This window comes from Odontesthes bonariensis, chromosome 11 (assembly GCF_027942865.1).
Source record: "Odontesthes bonariensis isolate fOdoBon6 chromosome 11, fOdoBon6.hap1, whole genome shotgun sequence".
In the NCBI taxonomy this organism is placed as follows: domain Eukaryota; kingdom Metazoa; phylum Chordata; class Actinopteri; order Atheriniformes; family Atherinopsidae; genus Odontesthes; species Odontesthes bonariensis.
Genome location: NC_134516.1, coordinates 7958664 through 7969410, shown reverse-complemented (window position 1 = coordinate 7969410; position 10747 = coordinate 7958664). Strand labels below are relative to the sequence as shown.

Sequence of the window (10747 nt, the reverse complement as noted above, 5' to 3'; positions counted from 1 at the left end):
ATAGCATTTTATTGTGAAAGGTCTCACCGGAAGTGTAAGTCATTTTTAATCTCTAGCTTTACCTTTCCTGTAGATACCATCTGTGGCCACTAGAGGGCAGAAACGCCCTGCTCACAGCATAAAGACTGAATCTGCAGACTGCAGCTGGCTGCCTTCATCATATGAACAAAATGACTTTGGAACAGATTTCCCTCCATTTCAGACACAACGGGACAACAATGCTGTCAGTAAAACATTCAAACTGACAAAGTACAACAATCTTTAGGAGAAGTTTTGTTTGAAACTGATCTATCTATCTATGACAGTGTTGTGAAAGTATTAATATGACTGCTCTCTTCCATCATAAAACTTAATTTTATAAAGATTTCCCTCATTTCAATGTAGTGATGGGATACTCGATTCCTTTTACTGACTCGAGTCACTCACTAAAGTGAATCGGGTTCTCGAGTCACTTGAATCAGTCACCCAGAGTGTGCACAGGAATGTACAAACAAGTTCCAAACCACGTCCCAAATCATTGTGAAAAAGGCTAAAAGTCCAGAAGTCTCCAAGGCCAAACATTTATTTTTCTTTCTTTCTCTCTAAATAAATTCTAATAACCCAAACAGCCAATAAATAAACATTCAGTGCTAAACAGTGCAAAATTATAATAAAATATATTAAACTGTTCACAAATAGAACATTTAAATAAGCTGAACTATAGTGCAAAGTAATAATATTCTAACATTCAACACTGCACCATTAGAATAAAATAATTATGTACAGAATGAAGGAACTCCCGCTTCCATCAAAATAAAGCCGAGAGGGAGAGAGAGCTGTGAGCTGTGAGTCGGGTAAAATAAATCATGGAAATATAACTACTGTTGGAGCTATTTATTCCTGATCTTCATTACTTTGAATTTTGTTCAAATGTATTCTTAGTTTACTTTATATTTTTGGGGAGTTATTAACAGAGTTTATTTGTAGGTTAATAATTGTTTGTTTTGTGTGTGGGGCGTTATTCAGACGCACTCAGCCCGAGCAGCAGAGCTCCTCAGCTGGCGTGTTACTCAGAAGATGACGTCATGAAGCTGCTGAATAAGGCTTCGGAGGTTTGGATGAGACCCAACGCTTGAAGTTTCCTTTCTTGCTGCCCTTGAGTTAACGCGGCCAATGAGGTCTGCAGAGTGGTGTTCACATGATGTTCCCACGTGTTTAAGATGCTGCACCGACGCTTTCACATCACCTGTTTCACTGCATGCAAACACGGCACATTGCAAGCAAATGGAGCGCATTATGGAAGCTGTTTGGGCTCAAGATGTTTCTTTAATGTTTATTTGTTTGTTTTCATTTCTCTAGTTCTCACAGCATGACTGACCACAGCCATGTGCAAATAAATGCCCGTGCATGAGAGGAAGGACTTGTGTTGGTGATTCCAACTGAAGGGAGTAACACTCAGTCATTTCAGTGATGCGTCCCTCAGGTTCAGCCTCGGTGAACACCTTTACTTTCTCTCACAGCCTGCTGTGTTTCTCACTGACTGATTCCATCTGAGTTATGAAGCCACAGCAGGAAACCCTGAAAAGATGTGAAAAACATCTGGATTGCACTGATGTGTGTGTTTAGAAAGCCTGAACTTCTAAAGGTCCATGTGGTGACCATGTGTTCTGATGGTGTTGTATGAGTTTTATAAACTCTGAGGTGTCAAACAGAAGCTGTGAACATTACCAGCGGCTCTGCTGCCATTCCTCCAGAAACACTTCCGCTGCTCCGGCTTCAGGAGCCAGTAGGAGCTCTGTCCGTCTCTGACGTCACGAGCAATAACCAATGGGAGAGTTTGGAACAAGCCCCGCCCCCTGGTTGGCGGCTCCTGCCGGGCTGAAGCACAGAGATGAACCCAGAGAGCAGAGCAGCCTCGTTCCCTCTGTTAAAGACACCTTTATGTCCACTGAATCCAGTCTGAGGAGAACTCTGAAATGTTCCAGCTAACAGGAAAGTTGTCCACAAGAACCAACACAAGAGGCTCCATGTTTTTAAGGGTTAGCTACAGCAGAAAGTTTCAGCGCTTTGGAGGAGCAGACAGGAGTCCAGCAGCTGAGGAGTGAACCCCAAAAAACCCATTCAACACGCCTAAAAGGCAACTTACAGAAACTCAAGTGTCCGCTACAACATCGTTGTGTCTCCTCTCTTTATGATGATCCACAGACATGTACGGGAGGCTGCGCAGCCAAGAGAAACGGTACAAAGAAGAGAGAATAGACTATTTGAAGTAGATTCATAAAATCCCCCCCTCCTCTCTCGTGCAGCGCCGCTATGCAACGCATATAGTGCATCAAACAAAATAAACTACTCAGGTAAGGAAAACGTTTGTGTTATTAATATTGCGGATGTAGCTTGAGTTTTAGTTGTAACTTTTCTTTCTTGATGCCGTCTTGTTCAGTGGCGGTTCTAGGATTTTTCTGAAACAGGGGCCACCATGGGGCCAAATGTAACCTTCAGGGGCCAACAGTGTCACCACCATCTGATATCCAGTGATGACGCTGCTTAAATAAACATCAATTGGCGACAAGGCAATACATACATTATCCAACAGGTGGTGAGAAAACATCATAGTCTTACTAAATTAATTTACCAATCATAGCCTCATGGTAAATAGGCTACCAACCTGATTTGGATATTTTGTTTAGTTTATTGCATACTGTAATACATCATACCTAAAAAAAATTTAAACTTACTCTTCTACAGTATACTGACAGTAAAGAACATCTACTTCTAGTCTACTATCCAAAAACAAAAAGGAATAATTCAGTATCCCTTTTGAAACTGAAATAAAAAAAATCATGAATCAGTAACGTTTGTAATAATAATTTTTTTTAATTCAGTGTGCATTAAGGGCACATAAAACACACAAAACATAACAGCTTTTAACTGTATATACAACAACATATTCAATCTCATTCTCCCTCCCTCCCTACCTCCCTCCCACACACACACACCTTACTATATTTGTGAGCACCTTCCATTGACTCCAATGCATTTTACTAGCATTCAGAATTAGTGAATGCTGAACTGTGCCCTGACCAAAACAATCCCTAACCCTAACCTGTCAGTAAATAAATGTTTTTGCACTTTTAGTACTTTCATCAACAACAAAACATATTTATAGCAGCTTTTCCTTCTTAGGTTTGTTTATAGTCGCTAGTCCTAACAAGGTAGCAAAAACCATGTATACAACTGCTCAATTCCCTTTCTTTTCATGCTGTCTGCTGCTATCTCTGCCAAAATCTTAATATTACTCAAAACACAAAATTACATATCTTAATGTTAAGCGTTGAACAAGCAGGTCAAAGCTATTGCTATCCTACCAACAAAATAGCAACTTATGACACAAGTGCAGTGGATAACAAGTTTAAAGCCAACCGTTTTATGTAGTCACAGTTTAATTTAATATAAACCTAAACTTAACAACAAACAAGAAGATTTGACTCACCAAATAACAAAGTCACCTTCTTAAGCTTCCAGCTCGAATTCAAGTAATTAATATGCCATGCACACTAAAACATGAACACTGAAGTAAAGTGCACCATTTGAGATTTAGTACTTTTCTTCTTCTATTCAGTTGTATTGACACAACCAGCGCACTGCCACCCACAGTTTGGGGGTGGAACTGCAGCAGTGATCATTTAATTCTCCACTTGTTTTTCTCGCCTGATGATTGACAGGACAGGGGCACTTCAGGGGCCAATCAAATTAGAGGCTGGGCCTCGGCCCCTCTGGCCCCGCCTCTAGATCCGCCCGTGGTCTTGTTGTGTGTGAGCACAAATTAACGCCACTGCCGAGCTAAGTTAACAAAGAGAAACACCTGCGGTTAAAGAGGACTTATTTTATAACATGTCAGAACTTGTATGTGAACAGTACTGCTATATGCCTACTGCTTTGTTCGAAAAACTGAGTTAATCATATAATGAAAGCTGCATTAGTAAAGGTGTTTGTGTTATATTTGCCAACATGATACTGAGTTGTATCTGGACGCTAAGATCTGCGCATGCTCCAGAAACAAAACAGCGACACGTCACAAAACTATTTTATTTAATGGCTGAACAGTTTGACTTTGTAACACATACCTTTAAATTTTACTTTTCTGATAAAGCTTTGGGGGAAAAAGCCACTCTGGTCCAGTGAGATTGGGGACTGTTTTCTGGTTGTTTCTACTGTTTTCTCTCTTTGTTCTGTGATGTGTTATCATCCTGAAAAATGAGCTCAGCATCATCAAACCTCCTTTTGATCGATGGAATGAAAAAAGTTTCCAAAAAAGTGTCCCCTCGAGGGCCAGAGTTTGACATCCCTGGTTTAGGCGTTAGTGACGGTCCATGTTTGGCTTTTTCCAGCTGGTTTCTTACAGTTTGGTCACAAACATTGACTCCTGTTTCAGTGAATTTGTTTATTTCTTTTCTTTTCTTGTTAATTTTCTCCTTTCAGTCATGTTTCTTTTCGTTTTACTGTTGGCTGACTGAGAACAACCAACATCTTTTGTCACACTCTGTGACTCTTGATACTTAATGTATCGATGTTACCACTAAATGCAAATAAACACAGAGAGACAGCTGTGAGATGACTTTCTTCTGCAGGTTTCCTTCTGATTTCTTTTTTTAAAAGCGGCAGGATGTTCATTCATCAATTAGCCCACTAATAATTTTGCGTATTAAGAGCGACTCATTTATATTTATTATTGAATGTTTACATGTGTAACAAGGGTTAATTTGGCTTGTGTATAATTCCACAAAATTATTGTTTTTAATTGTTTTTATGACATTTATAAGACTAGTCGGGTGGAACTTTTGTTTTCTTTTTCGGTTTCTGTACATTCTTTCATGGGGGGGGCAACATCTGTGACAAAAGACATGGTCCCGCCTAAACTCTTCCTCTTTTTTCTGATGTTCGGTGAGGAAAGGTGGAGGAAAATAAAGACCTTCGAAAGCGCAGCGGTGTGGTCTCCATTCGTTCTAACCTTAACACAACCCAGAGGTTTCATACCGGTTACACTTGTGCAGATGTGTGTGTGTCAATTATCTGCCGAGCCCAGGATCAAGAGCCCCACGTACCCAAGGGTGTGCAACATGCTGTGTAATTTGACTGTGATAGCTAAAGTGCAGCTGAAATGGGGAGGAGGGGAGATGCAGCAGAGCTATCCCCACTGCTCGTACACCGCGGACGAGTGTTACTCTCCACAAACACAGTCATCATGAGATAAGGCATGCTATGTGTGAAAGCAGTGTGGACTCAGAGAAACACAAGTATCAGACATGTCAGAACACTTTTAAAGCTTTAAAATTAAGAAGGAATTGTTAAGGGAATGCTCAGCCAGGTCACCTGTTTCAGTCCTGCTCAGATGGAAAGAAAATGCTCTCTTTCTTTCCAACATCAGCGATATTAATGAGCATGTTCCCCCCTCCCTCTGATTGTTGCTTCAGAGTCAACATGACCAGTCTACCTGATTCCAAAGCAGGATGCCTCCCAGTCCCAGACTGGCTGTTAGATGCTCAGTTACCATTTTGACCTCCATCGGGATCCCTCCCTAATATGAGATAACTCCTCAGTGAGGACATGATGGAGAAAATAAGCAGATGATGGCTGATAGGAGTCAGGAGTGAGAGTAAGACTGATGAAGTTTATTCATTTTAAAACAAATCCCAACAAGGTTACAAGCTGCTGTTAAACTCAGATGAAAATGAAATCGGATCCTGTTGCTGCCCGTCCCTCCTACCTGTCCTGTCCCAACCTCCTCCTACCTGTCCTGCCTCCTCCCTCCTACCTGTCCTGCCCTCCCTCCTACCTGTCCTGCCCCTCCCTCCTACCTGTCCTGCCCCTCCCTCCTAACTATCCTGCCCCCCCTCCTACCTGTCCTACCCCTCCCTCCTACCTGTCCTGCCCCCCCTCCTACCTGTCCTGCCCCTCCCTCTTACCTGTCCTGCCCCCTCCTCCTACCTGCCCCCCCCCCCCCCTCCTACCTGTCCTGCCCCCCCTCCTACATGTCCTGCCCCTCCCTCCTACCTGTCCTGCCCCTCCCTCCTACCTGTCCTGCCCCTCCCACCTGTCCTGCCCCCATCAGGGTTAGAGCTCTGACTGATTCCAGGAAGCAGCTCACCTGTGTCTGTGGAGCGGAGCGTCATCTTCTTAAACACTTGGCTTGAACAAACTGTGAGTTTGAACTTTGTCTTCAGTAACCTTCCTGTTTGTTTCTGCTCTGTAATGTTTGGGGAACATGTTCACTTCTTATTTCAGGTCCAGTTTGATCACTCGAAGAACTTTGAAGAAAAATCTGCATGATTATCATTTACATTGTTGTTGATTAGAAACATATTATTTATTGTTTTATTCCCAAAATAAATCACATTGTGTTTTAATTTGTGGGGATAACTGCGGTTTCTTCCACTGAAGTCAGACACAGAAACTCTCTGCTGTTTTTCTCTTAAAGACTAAAGGTAACACCCTGATGGAGGTGTGGCTTTCTCGTTGTGTAACTCAGTGAGTCAGACAGGTTTTTCAAGGTTTTTAAATTCCATCACCTTGATCATAACCCACCTCCATGTTCCAGCACAGTCGGTACACGTCAGGACAGTTTCCCGTCTTCACTGAATAAAAATGTCCCTTTATCCCACAAACAAACTTAAATTTCAGCACGTTTTACATCTGCTTTATTGTGTCGCTGAATTAGAGCTGCAACAACACGTCATTTATCTGGAGATTAGCTGAAAATGATTGTTTCTCTTGTTACCTTTTCAAGTATCTTAGAGAGTTTTCTTTATACTTTTGTTAGATCGATTCTTTCAATGGCAGCTCAACAACAAGCCGGAGGAATCTCAAGTTAAATAAAGTGTTTATTGGTAGTCACATGTCAAAGCATATCAGCGCTGGGCTTTTGAAAATCTGTTGAAAACATCACCTGAAAAACAGGTTTAGTGGCGTCTCTGATGTAAGTTTCTCTGAATGTCAAATTACTGGAACTGGAGTTTTGAAAAGTTTTCTGTTTCAATTTTGACCTTTTATTGAATCTATTCATTTAAAATATCTGTTTTATTCTATAGCATCACTTTGCTGAGAAACACATTTAATGACAATAATAATTAAACTGAAACTGATGTGGAACAGAGTCAATCAGAGGAGCAGCTGGTCTTTTTACAGAAGAAAAGGTGGAGAGGAGGATGTGAGTTGCTGTGCAGATGAATGATGTGTGTTTCCTCTGCAGAAGAAGGTAGAAAGTGTGTGTGAGCTGATGTGAGTTCAGCAGCATGGATCAGAGTGAGGACACTGAAACCTCTCTGTGTGGGGAACATGAGAGCCAGAGCAAAGCTCAGAGGTGAGGTGACCATCTCTAACTGTCCATGACTCTTCTCCATGTCCCAGCTCAGCGCTCACATCACCAAACCACCTTTATTCACAGGAACCAACCAGAGCCTGAACCTGAGCCAGAACCTGAACCAGAACCTGAACCCAGCTGTGTGTCCTTTAAGAGCGACCAGTCAAAGGAGTTCTTCATTGATTTCAAACAGAATGTTCCAACAGCCCAACAGTGAGTAGCTGTCAGTATTCAGTGGAGGCTGCATCATGTTTCAGATGATAACAGTTACACCCAGGGAATGGAGGACGTAGAGCAGGAGTTGTAATTCCAAAGCTTTTATTTGTGAGGACAGATGTTTAACAAGTTCCTCCAGAGAGAAACTAGTCAGGCTATAAAATATTATAATAATAATAATAATATAGAAATTATCAAAACTCAAAATCACTCCACTAAACGGAGGAACAAACAAAGAACTATGAAACGTTATGGTAAACTAAAGATCACTCACGCTGTGGAGGAAAAACAAAACACCTCTCCTTTAAAAATGGAGGAACTACACAATGAGAAAGATTACAAACAAAAATCACTCCAACTAGGAGGAAAAACAAGAAGGCTATAAACGCAGCTATCACTGTGTCTCTTTCAGGATTTAATAATCAAATTTAACATGAAAACAAAAAACTCTTTTGAGGATAAATACCAACAGGTAAACTTGAGAAACGAGGCTTGGGTTCAGGCTTGGACAAAGGCGAGAATGATGCACTACGTGCGGACAGATACAACACACTGGCACAAGACAGGGGGAGACGCAGACTCTTAAGCACACCGGGCAGGGCCGTTTCTTGCTTTGTGGGGGCCCTAAGCAAGATGCCGTTTGGGGGCCCCTAGTACAGCCCTGCACTCCCGCGGGACTCGCGGGACCCAACGCAAAGCAGTGCGGCGCAGGACACATTTTGAAAGCTCATTGCGGGAGCGGTGATAAGCTGCAGTCCCGCTGACTAAAAACGTGAGGCACAACGACGAGGGACAGGGCATGGTTAACCTACTTAAATAATAATTGGATTAGCCTACATGTTACATTTTCAACATTCTGGGTTTAGAAAAGGTAGGGTAATTAATAACACATATTGTTTTCATTCCACTTGTTTGCATTTAAATCAATGCAACGTGAGCTGTAGGCTTAGATATTTATGCTCAAATCCACTCAAAGTAGGAGGCGGGGCTCCATCACGCTGTGTTTAAAATCATATTAACTAAAGATATATACTTTTACTTTCAAGAATGGAAATGTGACGAGTGGCATTAAACATATGTGCAATGTATTATTCTTAATATTCACGGTAGATTTTGGTAGGTATGTTGGGTAGGCTTATTGCTGTAAATAAGCCGATGGAAGATGGCAATCTGATGCGCTCCTGCACTATGTGCCCCACATGAAGGATCGGACAGTGGTGTGCGCAGCTAAGATCATGTTTCTTTCCTCAAGCCAATGACAAATCCTATCTTTTTGCGGGAGCGGGCGGGAGCGGGAGTGCACAATGCGGGAGCGGGCGGGCGCGGGACTGTAAATTCTGTCCCGCGCAGGCCTCTAGCCCCTAGTTTGTCAAACTACACTGAAGAGATTCCTAACCATTTAGATGGAACACTAAGATCTATTACACTTTATGAGCAAAACAGGCTAGAGTTTAAATTAAACATCTTAAGTTGAACCACTCAGGCAAGTTAAACTAATAAGAATATATAATACAAAGAAAACAATAAATAAAAGATTTTGAGTTTTTTTTAAATATTAAACTGTAATGTACAGCGTCCCTTTAAAGATTGTACCCAATTACAAAGTAGATAGATACTTTATTGATCTCGAAGGAAAATTCAAGCATCCAGTAGCAAGACATAAAGCAATAAAAAATGTTAATAAAATTATAAACACTTTAAAAACAATCTAAGAATTTAAAAAACTATTTAAAAAACGGTTTAAAAATCTAAAGTGACCAATGAAATAAGACCAAAGGGAAGCGCCATTACTTTAAGCTGTTGTACATCCTGATGGCCAGAGGAACAAAAGAGTTTTTGAAGTTGTCACTTTTAAGAAGTTTCTGCATTTATCTACACATTGTACTAGTTAAAGTAATAAAACTAAGAAAAATGATCCACTGCCACAATATTCTAAAATAATCAACAGGATACCTAATATTTGTATATCACTTAAAAAACTAACAGTAGAACACTTCTAATTAGAGGCCTATAAATAACACACCAAACAGTAAATTAATCCTAAGTAATGCCAAAATCGTGTCAAATACCTGAGAGACAACTTCCACTGAACAATGACAGAGCAGGACAACAACATGCCTCCCTCCCTGCTAGAATCTGAATAAACTGGAGTCAGTCAGTCATTCCCGTGGCAGGACTGACTGTCATACTCATCTTATATAAGCAAACTTTCATGAGGCAAACACTGAAGCCGAGTTTATAACGAACAAATCCCAGCCAGCTACATAACATTTATCCGAGGCTAACTAGCAGGACAAATAAACACAAAAAACGTCCCACCTCCAGCTATCCAGCCCACATCACCCAACACATGCCTTGCCTTTATCCTCGGGCCGTTTTTCTTCCTACGTTTTTCCGCGCCACTAATATAACTTCTTTATGATGCCATTACGGCGTTTGTCTTGTTAACTTTTCTCGCTTTTTAGGGGAATGATGGGTAGATGTCAATCATTCCCGTCACACCTGTTGGCGGCCTGCTACGCCACTCAACGTGTGACAGTGCTGTACTTTACACAAACTCTACACACGGTCGCCAGCATTCGTAGATTTTGTTCGTAACTTCAAACTTTTCGTCAAATCCAATCCCTAACCAAGCCTAGGTTGCTGACGTTAGCTGGCAGCAATATCACTGAACGTTAGGTTAGCAAAACAATTACACCAAAAACACAAACTTACCAGCAAGGGATGCACGAGCGTCATCTCTCCGTTTTCTTTTCTTTCTTTTGTCAGCGCCAGAATCATGTGGCCTTTTACTTGACATTCTAAATCTTCTTCACTGTTAACGGGCATAACTCGGAAAACGTCAGGTAGGAGGATGCTCCACCACCTCCGATGCGGTAACTTTGAAGACTGTACCATTCAGGAACCATTGTACCATTTCAGGAACGGGGGGGGGGCCCCCGCCAGGTACTTGGGGCCCTACGCGCTCTGCGTACTCTGCGTACTCTGCGTACTCTGCGTACTCTGCGTACTCTGCGTACTCTGCGTACTCTGCGTACTCTGCGTACTCTGCGTATGCGGAGCGGCGGGCCTGACGGTAGGCGTCCATTGTTCCGTCAACGCAAGCCGTATCCAACGCATTCAGTTCATTTTCAATGAAATCCGGCTGATCGTTGTCGCCGTGCTCGCAAAGCATGCTGGGATTCCGGCACGGCG

At 41.9% G+C, this 10747-nt stretch overlaps 1 long non-coding RNA gene across 1 annotated transcript; it reads left to right on the top strand.

The window, feature by feature from the left end:
- Positions 1–6086: 6086 nt before the first annotated feature.
- On the top strand, positions 6087–7543 carry LOC142391572 (uncharacterized). Its single transcript, XR_012770587.1, has 3 exons — positions 6087–6177; positions 7226–7336; positions 7421–7543. It is a non-coding gene; the product is annotated as an uncharacterized LOC142391572 (long non-coding RNA).
- Positions 7544–10747: the final 3204 nt, after the last annotated feature.